The sequence below is a fragment of the Helianthus annuus genome, chromosome 11, assembly GCF_002127325.2.
Source record: "Helianthus annuus cultivar XRQ/B chromosome 11, HanXRQr2.0-SUNRISE, whole genome shotgun sequence".
Classification (NCBI taxonomy): domain Eukaryota; kingdom Viridiplantae; phylum Streptophyta; class Magnoliopsida; order Asterales; family Asteraceae; genus Helianthus; species Helianthus annuus.
The window spans coordinates 172,110,388-172,122,239 of record NC_035443.2 but is presented as its reverse complement, the minus strand read 5'-3'; the positions used below and the strand labels follow the sequence as shown (position 1 = coordinate 172,122,239).

Genomic DNA, 11,852 nt, shown 5'->3' with positions numbered 1-11,852 from the left:
TTCGACCTTCATAACTTGTATATTGATTGAGATCGAACTCTATGCGAGTCTAATATATATCAATCATAACCCAGGACGCCATATTGTTCTTGTGGAACTATCCTGTGTCTCGAGTTTGTAAATATGTCAAATAATTATTTAATGCGCTTTATAATTCTGCCTCGTTAAAAACCATGCTAGGAAAACCCAATGGGATAAAACCGTAGCTAATGGAAAAGAGTGCACTACGCATTATACATAATTAATAACATGATTTATGATGATGTTAAATTAGTACTTCGGGACCTATAAGATAAACTGATACTACTGGATCATTTATGTTGTCTAGTTAAAAACCTTACCAAGAAAAACCCAATGGGAAAATCTTAGTGAAGGGAAAAAGAGTTCAACATTTCAGATTAGAACTGTAATCTTACCAATACAACGTAATATCAGATGTCGTCTTGTTTGCAAGATACGTCAATGCTCTGATCGCAATTAAGTATGGTACTTCTTGACTAAGTAGTTCAACATCCTTTTCTTGGGGTTGATAAGAATATTTTTTCTATGTCAAGCGATCAGACAATCGTTCATGTACTCAACGAATGAGCTTTTTCTATATAACATCTTCTAGATGTAGTCAGATTGATGAGCAAAAATAGTACATATATACTCGAAACTATAGGTCGAGGATAACTACACTTTGTAAAAGTCATTCAAAATTTTCCTCTTTAGTTTGAGAGTTCCCTCTCGATGACGTTTACATTACTACTGTAAGAGTGAAATCTTGTTAAATAGATGTAGCTCATTTTATCAAAATTATATCTCTTTTTTCAGAGTATAATCGACTGTACCACATACGAGTAGTTTCCTTTAAGATTCATATATATAACACATATGGGGTTATTGTTTCATAATGCTTTGAGCATTTTTAATCCTTCATACAGATGTCATTTGCAATTGTCTCGTACATGTATACGGTGATGACACTCATAAGTTGTTTTATCTGAAGTCATTCTGAGATTGCGAGGCCGCTTAAACATCTAAAGATTATCGCATCCACTACAGGGGTATACGTTTCCTCGTAATCAACTGCTGGCATTTGGGAAAAATCTTTATGTTAAAATGCGTGCCTTACATCGCAAAAACTCATTATTTACGTTTCCTTTTATTTAAAGACACCCATTTATAACCTACTAGTTTGACGTCTATGGGTGTTCGACTTGCTGGTTCGAAAACGTTTAGTTTGTCGAGCAAATTTAGTTCAACCTTAAGTCATGTAGCCATTTTGGCTATTTGTGTGCGTACACTCTTGCATACTTTCTATATATGTAATCTTTTTTTTCATCGATTACATCTATTGCTATAGCATAATCAAATATATCATTTTACACGTGTTTCATTACGGTTCCATATTGTACTTGTTTTGTACATAATTCATTGCGATCTCATATTTGTTTGGTACTAGAGTTTCTTTTAGAACTCCATTAGCCTCTTTTGGGGTTTTGACAACAACCTTCTTTAAGGTTTAGTATGCAACCACTTCTGGGGTTTTGTATGCAACCACTTATGATGTTTTGTGTGCCACCTCTTTTGGGGTTACACCAACTGCGTTACTCTGCTCTTTTTGTGTTTGTGGGTTTTATCTTTTTGGAACCGGTTTATCTCTCACAATTTATTAATATGATAATCATTTTGTGAGTACTTCCATTCGAGCAGATAAGTTTAAGCTGGTATATATGACTTTGTCATCTTATTTGTGTTAGTGAATGCATCTTGTATTGCATTTGTTATTATTTGCAAATACACGCTCTTTCTTTTGGACTTCAGATTTGCATTGACCAATACAGGGGTCGATATATAATATGATGCATTTTTTTATGTTACCAGTCTTTCATTTTCTTGTCTCCCCCTAAGACTGGGAATACGATGTACATATCCCATTTTATATATTATGGTGGTGCTATTGGTACATAGGCTGCACAACAAAATATATTAAAAAATGGAAACTTAGTTCTCTTCAAGAGACCAGTTGTAATGGGGAGTATTTGTGGTAAGCAGTTGGTTTTGAATTGATATAATCAATCGACGAATTCCGTCTCGACTACGTATGCCTCTCACTATATTTCACATTGTGCACAACAATGGTCCCTACAATTGGGTTGTCAAAGAACAGTATTAAACCATGTAAAAAAAACAATGTTCCATAGTGTTGGGCATATGCTACATACGGGTAGCTAAAAACTCATATGTAACCATGTATGAATGCCACAATCCACACAACTGTACATTTCAATTGTCCCATATAAGAGGGATTGTTTGTAGGAGTCTATTGTTTGGAAGGGCATAAAAATTTATTTGCCACAAAAAAAAAAAAAAAAAAAAACTAACTAGACATATGATAAAGCATTTTGGGAGCAATGTTTTTTAGATTGCTTAGAGGTGCTAAGGTACCGGTTAGCATGTTTGATGTTTAGCATATCATGATGCTATCTTGATGACTTATTTGGTCATGCCATGTGGTGAACGTATAAATATTCTAGTAACTTCTGGTTACTCACCATATTTGATTTAATGGAATATTGTGAAAAATTAGTATCATCTCTAGTAACTTCTAATATAGTCTTCTGGCCATATTTGCTATATGATATATTTTAGATATTTAGTACATTTTCTTTTACACCATTCCAAGGTGATGACTTTTCATTCAAATATAAAACTTAATAAATTTCTTCGGTATACATTAGAATATGATGCATTATGAATTACAAAATTCGATATCAGCGGGTAAACTATTGATGCTCTTCTGGAGCATTTAATATGCTATTAACACGTGAAATAGTATCAATAGCGTCTCTACCACGTGAAATATTATAGTTTTAGCCTTTGTTTAGAGGGAAAACATGTACTATTCATAACGTTTTCCATCACTAGGCTGTATGTTAGCTAAAAACGCCAAGTGCAATGAACTAAAGTTTGGGTTGAACTTGAAAAATCATTATTAAAAACAAACGGGACTTTGTATACATTTGGGAGAACTTCGGGTTCTCATCATTGATTTAGGATTTATGTGAGCATCAACACTAACTCAAATGAATTATTATCTATCAATTTAAGTAACTAACATCAAATTAGTTTACTTAAGCTAAAGTCCACTAATTATATTCATAGCTATTTTTCATCATTTTCATGTGAGGGCACATTTCTAATGACCATATCAATGTCTATTAATATTTGTTTAGCAACAACAAGCAATTAGAAGAATAACCATACAATTAATTATGTTGACTATGCATAGCATTGTAACAAGCTGAAATATCAAATCACTAAAGCATAACAATGTTTATCTCAGCGTAGTTGTTTTGGTAACCAGCTACCAATGAAATTTGTATTAATTTATTTAGCACATTTAACTTGTCAAAAGGCAATACATATAACATATATGCTATCTAAAACAATGAGACCAACAGAAGTATTGCTAAACAAATGAAATCTGTAATATCTACCCATAAGCAAGTTATATGCATGTTAATTATTCACAATTTATATGCATATCAATTACATATATATATATATATAAATCACAGACAATCCTAGGACATTATACATATACATATATGTGTGTGAGTGTGTTAAAGAGATTAAGCTCATATTAATTGTTTGTCATGTCTAGAAAAAAAAAATATTAAAGATCATTTAAAGTAATAAGAATTAATCAAATTTTTAATTAAAAGATATTAATAAGAATGAATTAAAATTAATAAAGAATGAATTAAATTAAATGGGAAAAATGATATTTAATGATTTTAATTTCTAAGCATTAACCAACATCATATATATTAATATCCATGTTCATAACTCCATATAATTTAAGATTGTAATTAAATGGATATTAAAGATCATTTAAAGTAACGTACTCATTTGTTTATGACGTGTTGTGTAATTTATGCATAAATGTAACATGATATAGCCAATCACAAGTATATCATATATACACATATTTGTTACTATAGTTTAAAACATAAACAAATGTCACTATCAACTTTCTTGATCATATAATAACATATGAATCTTTATTACTCGTAAATGAGCTTTCTTATACTAATAAATTTTGTTGCTCAAGAAAATATAACAGGCATCTTGAGAATTTTAATGTCATGTTAATTTGCAAATAATATCTTTTACCACACAAATATTTCATAGAATCAAATCACATATTTAAATATCAAATAGCAACTAAAAGGCTTATACAATTGCAATAACAATGATATACAACAAACTTAACTAAGTAGTTGTCATATTATAACATATTATCATATAAACATGTGCATTATTGTAAATTCATTAACAAAATTGCACTAATGATTATCTTCAAATATAACTATTAGACATCACCTTTTAATACAAATTGTATTTTGGTAGTCATCATAAATTGTATAAATACTAATAACAAAAACTAATTAATGGACCAATCAAAACTCATAACCATAATAATAAAAGCACATAATGATATCAAAACTCATAACCATAATAATAAAAACACATAATGATTTAGAATTTGTAATGTCTCTTTGAAACGTAATTTATTGTATAAAATTTAGAACAACAATAAAAGGTTATTTAATTACTATTTACTAACCATAAAATATAATAAAAACAATGTATTAGAACAACAATAAAAGGCTATTTAATTACTATCTATTATATATAATAAATGTGTTAATTTTTGCTGATGTATCAAGCTAGGAGGCCTCTAAATTTTGCTTTTTGACGGGAAAATCCCGTCCACTTTTCTTTAGACGCGGGATCCGAAATAATTCGGGTCGGAATATGGGTCAAACATGACGGATAATGGATCCTTTATATTTCATTTTTCCTCATTCGTCTTTCACAACCCTAAAGAAACATAGTTGCAGCTCTCTCTCCTCCTATCGCCACCGCCAAGATCCTTCATCAGTTCCACAAAATCTTACGTATCGACAATCATACACTCGATCTAAGGTACTAGAACTCGATCTAAGTCTTTCTATTTATCAGATTTCCTTCTTCCTCTTAACCCTAATTTGATTTCACTTGGCCTCTGTTCTCACTGCTTCCCCTGTTATTCAGATCTCTGTTACCTATCAATCAAGATTGTTGTTTTTCAGCCCAATTCCAAGCACAACCAGGTATGTCGAGGTCTTTTGTTTATCTCAGTTTGTTTTTTTGTTTTTTGTTTTTTTTTGTTACTGATCGATTTCTAGGGTTTCTGGCATAAATCTATTGATCGATTTCTAGGGTTTCTGTCATAAATCGATTTCTAGGGTTTTTGACATAAAATGGTTTGGATAAAATACTGTGGAAAATGATGATGATATGTTTGGATAAAATACTGTGGAAAATGATGATGATATGATGTTGACTTGCTCAGGTACCACTAAAGAGTTGGTCGCCACGAGAAATATGGAATTTTTAAAAGCAACTATTGCAGGTAGATGTGTTTGGATGGCTTCATCAACAAATAAGGGTGATGTGCAATTTTGTTCTTGGTATGGTTTTTTTTATTCAATTAGTATCTGACTCTTACTATCGTTCTTGGTATGGTTTTTTGTTACAGATGGAAACTGGGACGGAATGCCCTAGCCATCGCATCCAGCAATTACGGCTAGGGTTGCGACCAGTTGATCCGGAGCCAGTTCAGTTGACAGGTATGCATTTCTTTTCCTTTTTTTAAATAGTATATGTTGATTTTTGGTTTCCATTGATTTTAGTCTATTAAAAAGTGTTTGTTATTCTTTGTTCTTCAATATTAGTTAATTTTTATGGTGTTTTGTAATCAGATTCAAACAGTTAAATGCGATTTTTAGTCGAGTCCTAAATGTAATCAGATAACAATTGAACCCCTCCAACTTTCAGGTACTTCAGATGGTTCAAACAGTTGTTTGGTATTTCAGATTCCTGATATTTTTTAGTCCAGTACTAAATGCTTCGAGGAATTTCAATGCTAAGTAGATCGGCAAAATGGGTGAATTTTTGTGTCTGTCAAAACGGGCCGGGTTAGATGCCTCAAACAGTTAGTTAGTATTTCAGATTCATGAATCAGAAGAGGAGTTTAACTGAAATTATTTTTTCCTTTAGCTGGAGTATAGGTTTGCTAAGATGCCTCTTACACCGTCCCCATCTGGTATATTGTTAATTTTGATAACTTGGTTTTATAATTTATATTTTCAATTTGTTTGACTTAATTGATTATTTTTTAAGTATATACGGGTTTACATCAGTGTCCTCATGATCGATCATTCACTATGGAGAAATTTTGAAGAGCTATGAAATTAAAGGCTCAAGACATAAAGTGTGAGCCTGTGTACGCTCGAGGCAAGCTAAGCGTACATCCATTCCAGGCTTTTTTAGTTGTTTTAGACTAGATTTTGGCTAGTTAAATTGTTTAGAGTAGTATACTCAGGTTAGGCTGGTTCAAACTTCTTATGATTGAGTTTATTCCTTAATCGGGCCATTGAAATTGAGTAATATATATGCTCAGTACCTATTGAAGTTGGCCCCTGTGCGTACAAGTTCCAGTTTTTTTGCAATTGCTTAATAAGTGAATTAGTCCAACAGGTTAATGATTAACACCAATATGCTCATCTTGAACCTGCAAATACAAATGTAAGTTTAATGATAGTTCATTTGTTCCAGACGTAATACGCTCTTTAACGGAGTCTTTTTGGTTCAGGTTCTTTTGTTAGACGAAGTGACAGTTGACCTCGATGTAGTTGCAAGGATGGATTTACTCGAGTTCTTCAAGGAGGAATGTGATTATGTGAGCAGGTATCATTTATATGGTTTCACTTGTCAAATACATTTCTAGCAAGCCAAAAAAACGTCTTTTAATAGTTTTGTACATGTCTATGAAAAGGCGATACATTCTGTTTTAGAAAATAGTAATGAATAAAATTTCTCATTGGTAACAGAGAGGAGCTACAATCGTATACGCAACACATATATTTGATGGTCTAGAGTCATGGTACAGAAGGATAAAATTATAAAGTTGACTTTCATAAATCCGGATCTAGAATATATATGTATGGTTTAATAGGTCAACCTTGACTATTTTGGTTTAAAATGAAGACCCGTTAGCCATAGAAGATATGAAAACCAAATTAACCCATTTTTAGGTAAATTAATCGGAATATGCACCTTTAATTTGGAAATGAAATGGAAAAGGTGTACCTTTCCAATGCAAATGTAATGCTTTTTAAGAGTTGATTTGTTTTTTTATTTTATTTTTATTTTTTGGACCCTAAGTAGATGAGCAGGTGATAAATTCCCAGTCAAATGTTATTATCGTTTATCTAATTCTTTTTTTTAACTTTTTTATATTCATTTATGATTTTCCTCCAATGACTACCAAACTAATCATGTGTTTTTTAGATTATTTCCAGCCAAAAAAGGTTTGGTAGTACTTTTATTTATTAATATTGTTGCTCGAGGGCTAAAGACGTCATTAAAATGGTCACAAGACTTGGATACATCAAGTTTCTAATGAAGAATTTAATAATCAGGTAATACTTTTAAAGTTTCGATCAGCTGGCTTTAGCAAAAATTTTAGGTCGACCTACCAACTACAGTACAATTTCATTGTAGGTGAAGATGTTAATGTGTGTATAACATCCGCATTTGGTGGTCATGCTTGGATTCTACATAGAGCTAAACTGCAGTGTTTTTGAGTATATTCATCAAATCTCCGTAAGAAATATGTTTTTCTCTAACAGTGCAAAGTACTTCATTTTTCATTTGGTTTTGTGATTTTCATTTGGACATAGATTTACTACGATATACTTTTTGTAGTGTAAATTCTATGAACTGAGAAGGCGGAACCGAGTAGGAATTGGGTGATAAGAGTTCAAGAGGTTTGGATGATTTGATTCCTGGATTTTGAAGTAGTATTTCTGTGTCCAGTAGCAGCAGGTATGTAAATTTATCCATTTGTTCTTCATTTGCAATAAAATAAAATCCTTTAAACAATTTACTCAAAGAATTATGTTATTATCGTTAAACCATGCACCCGTTAGTTTATTTAATCCACATCCTGTTAATCGACTACAAGATTTTGATAATTTTGATTGTGTTCTAGATATTTTTGTTGTAAGTAAACTGATGCATATCCTGATTTTACAACATTGGTGCTGCTTTTCTTTCAGGTTTATAATCACATTGGGGTTCTTCATGCACACCATGTGTTTGGTAATTTGCTTAACTGAATATCAAATCACATATTAAAAGGAACTAGATGTTCCTTCAACAACCGGGAATGCTTCAGAAGTAAGAACAAACTTCCTTTATTCCTTTTATAAAGATTAAAGATTTAAAGGTACATTATAATGATATCATCTCAAATCAACAGACGAAAACCGTGGAAGTGAGTAATGTCTCAATTACGGTCACTGAGAAGGATATCCGGGAATTCTTTTCATTTTCGGGAAATATAAATTATATTGAAATGAAAAGGTTTAAGTGACAGTAATAGTCTCTTTTCATTATTCAATATGCAATTATCTAACTACTTGAGATTTAAGAAGCCTTATGATTTTAGATGGTTAACTCTGCAGTGAAAGTGAAACCACCCAACGCGCGTTTGTCACCTTCAAGGAATCAAAGGGAGCATATACAACACTTCTTTTGACAGTAAGTTAACTTTTAAGTTTTATCTCATAGTCATAGGAAACGCTAGCCTACCCGCGATCTATCTACGTGTCAGATCGTTCGTACCGGAGACGGGTACAAAATCGTATAGATCGCTCAAGGTACGCGATCCGGATCGCTCTAATTGATAGTTTTCGAATTTCTAGATTATCGTGTTTTGTTCATGTAATTTGCGTACCCGATAGATCGATTCGCTAATAGGGGTTGTAATAAAACACATACCGGTTAGTTGTGGGTCGCTGATTCGATGTACCACGTACCGAATTGGTGTTTCGAATGAACCTACCTCCTCGTACCGAATGTTAGAAATGCACGAACCGCGTACCAGTTTTCGTTCCGCGTACCGGAACGTATCGCGATCCATGTGACTATGATCTAACTAACTTTATTATGGTCATTTTAATGTTTTTAGACAAACGTTACATGGAGCCACGATCGGCGATTTATTAGTTTCACTAAGCCTACAGGGCCTCCTCCTCTAACACCGGTCGTTACTATATTTTCACTGATATATCATTGGGGCACATTCATTACAAAACCAAGTGTTCGGCTACACAACAATCTTATGTATCACCGTTAAAATTGGTTTTGTATTGAATGGCCTTCTATATTGTTACTTTTGGATGTATAACAATTTCATTAGTGGATTTGACTCTGAAGCAGACAAATACAGATGGGAAATATGAAGTTGCGCAAGAGGCAGAAGAAGTGGTAAGCACGATGCTTGCAAAGGGTTCCGTTCTGGGAAAAGACGCGCTGCAAAAGGCGAAGTCATTTGACGAGAAACACCAGTTGACATCGAACGTCTCTGCGACCGCTGTTTCCATTGACCAAAAGATGGGTTTGACTCAAAAGTTAAGTACGGGGACAGCTGTCGTTTATGAAAAGATGAAAGAAGTGGACGAACGTTACCAAGTATCCGAAGCAACAAAATCCGCTGTTGCTAAAGCTGAGCAGAAGGCGAGCAATGCTGGTTGATCAAAGTATAAAATTGACTCGACGTCCTTTTTTAGAACAGGTAGTTTTCCAAACCGTGCTTGGTTGGTCAGATACATTTAATGATAAGTACATTGATGTAGCACAATATGAGCCCATAATTCATACCTTCTTTTGAAGTTTCTTATCAACTATTAGTTTATTATGATCTTTTTCAGCATATTTTTTTTCTAACAATTATTATTGTTCATGGTATATGGTGTTGTAATCTACAGGTTCTGCCAATATACCAATATACCTGGACAAGATTTTCAATCAAATTGTTGCAATCGTGCTTTCTGTAAGTTTGATAATTTTTGGAGAGGTATCTTGAAAAATTCAGTTGTTTTCCTTCCCGTTGCATTGCATTGCATCTTCATGTATATGCGTATCACTATATAAACCAACCGTTTTTGCAATACAGGTGATTCCACAAGCAGTATGTACCAGATATGGACTTGCATCTAATGGTGTGATGCTGTGAAGTGGGACATGAGGATACCCTTTTGTGGTGACTTGGAGATGAACAATGAAGTTTCTGAGACTTCACTTTACCCATTTGACCGGTTTCATATTTTGTTTATTTAGAGATTTATGAATTATGATCGTAATTTTTTCTTTTTGTTATTAAACGAGTTGGCGCAACCCCGCGCGTTGCGGCGGGCCCGGGGTATTAATTATGAATGTGTTTAGCATATGCGTTCTTTATTTTTTTTTTAAATTAAAATTACCAAGAGTGTGGTTAGTTTCCGACCAAAATAATAAAAGACAAATATAATTTCAAGGGCATAGGGTAAAGTAGTTGAGATTAGGATAACAACTATGAGTAATAGATGCATAACTATAAAAATTACATACTTTAGATTTACATCAATCTATATACCCATTATAAAATAAATACATTTATGAAATTGTATAATTTATTTACAACCCAAGAGATTACGCATGTAAAAATCTTTTTTACAAAAAGAGATTCATTGAATCAAAAGAAATTGTAACTCATTTATGTAAATTACTTTCTAATTAGGTCAAATGTTAATAATGTATTACACTAAATATATTTTTTTTATGACGGTGCACCATGATGAATGTGAAATGTGAATTTTGGAAATTATGACATGGGTACACGCAAATTCGGGGTTAACCCATTAACTATAAACTAAATTAAAAGATAAACAAATAGAATAAGAAAAAAATTATTTTACTTTTTATGTGTTAGAATAATGTAATAAAGAAATAAACGGTTAAGAGTTAAAACCCACTATTAAATTTCGTTGGAAAAAAAAAATAGATGATGGGTATGTTTGGCATGAAGTTTTTAGGAGCTTTTATGAGCTTCTAGCTTTAAGCTTTTAAGAAAAAACTCCTACTCAATAAAAAGTCTTGTTTGGTTGAAGGAGCTTTAAGCTTTTAGGTTAGGAGCTTGAAGCTTTTTGTTGAACGCTACTGATGTATGATTGCCAATATTATGAAATTCCTTTTTTTTTTTCAAATTAGATTAAACACTGGGCTTTAGTTTTGTTTAGAAAAAGGCGAGGGTGTGGGACTAAAGATCGGGTTTGCCATTGAAGAGGAAGAGAGAGAAGGGGTTGCTTTAGGCTAAATTGCATATTGTATATTAACTTGATTGAATGAATTCAGGATTGAACTTGTGTTAATTAACGCTTGTGTTTTTGTTTTGTACACAAAGGCATGTATATAAATAGATGCCACCGTTCATAAACCGACACAACTCTTATCTAAATGACGTGATGTTTAAGTCAATATTCAAAGTGCTTCTTCGAACAAACCGATGAGGTGAAAAGGTGTTAATTTTATGTATTTATATGAACCGGTGGCATATTTTTAATATAAAACGGTTTGAAAAGGCATGTAGTGTGTTTATTTATGCAAGGTATTATTAAGGGGTGTGATGTGAAGAGATACAACTATTAATTTAGTCTAAAGTGCCCTAAGTTACTTTTTGTAGGGTTATATAATGTAACATGTAATTTTGTTTATATATCGTTTATTTATATAGTTATGGCTTATTTATTTAAATTGTTGTATTTCCACTTTGTCACCAATTTATGTAACATGCCACTTTCTTTGTATTTTATTTTATTTATACATTTAAAAATGATGTGATTGAGTTGGTTTGTTTGGTCTCAATTTGTGGATGATGTTGAATTCTGGTTCCCTCCTGGGAAGAAACCACTTGTACAATACAGCTCAGC

At 32.5% G+C, this 11,852-nt stretch overlaps 1 long non-coding RNA gene across 8 annotated transcripts; it reads left to right on the top strand.

Moving 5' to 3' along the window:
* Positions 1-4,880: 4,880 nt before the first annotated feature.
* LOC110891048 lies at positions 4,881-10,329 on the top strand. 8 transcript variants are annotated; one of them, XR_004872893.1, is made up of 16 exons: positions 4,881-4,980; positions 5,089-5,147; positions 5,390-5,485; positions 5,576-5,666; positions 5,875-6,014; positions 6,097-6,624; positions 6,692-6,786; positions 7,390-7,520; positions 7,603-7,704; positions 7,807-7,926; positions 8,160-8,280; positions 8,363-8,466; positions 8,568-8,643; positions 9,325-9,679; positions 9,873-9,937; positions 10,061-10,329. It is a non-coding gene; the product is annotated as an uncharacterized LOC110891048 (long non-coding RNA). The 8 variants fall into 8 exon arrangements; XR_004872898.1 differs by having other exon boundaries at positions 5,390-5,449; positions 5,875-6,624; XR_004872895.1 differs by having other exon boundaries at positions 5,875-6,624; positions 7,401-7,520.
* The last annotated feature ends 1,523 nt before the right edge of the window (positions 10,330-11,852 follow it).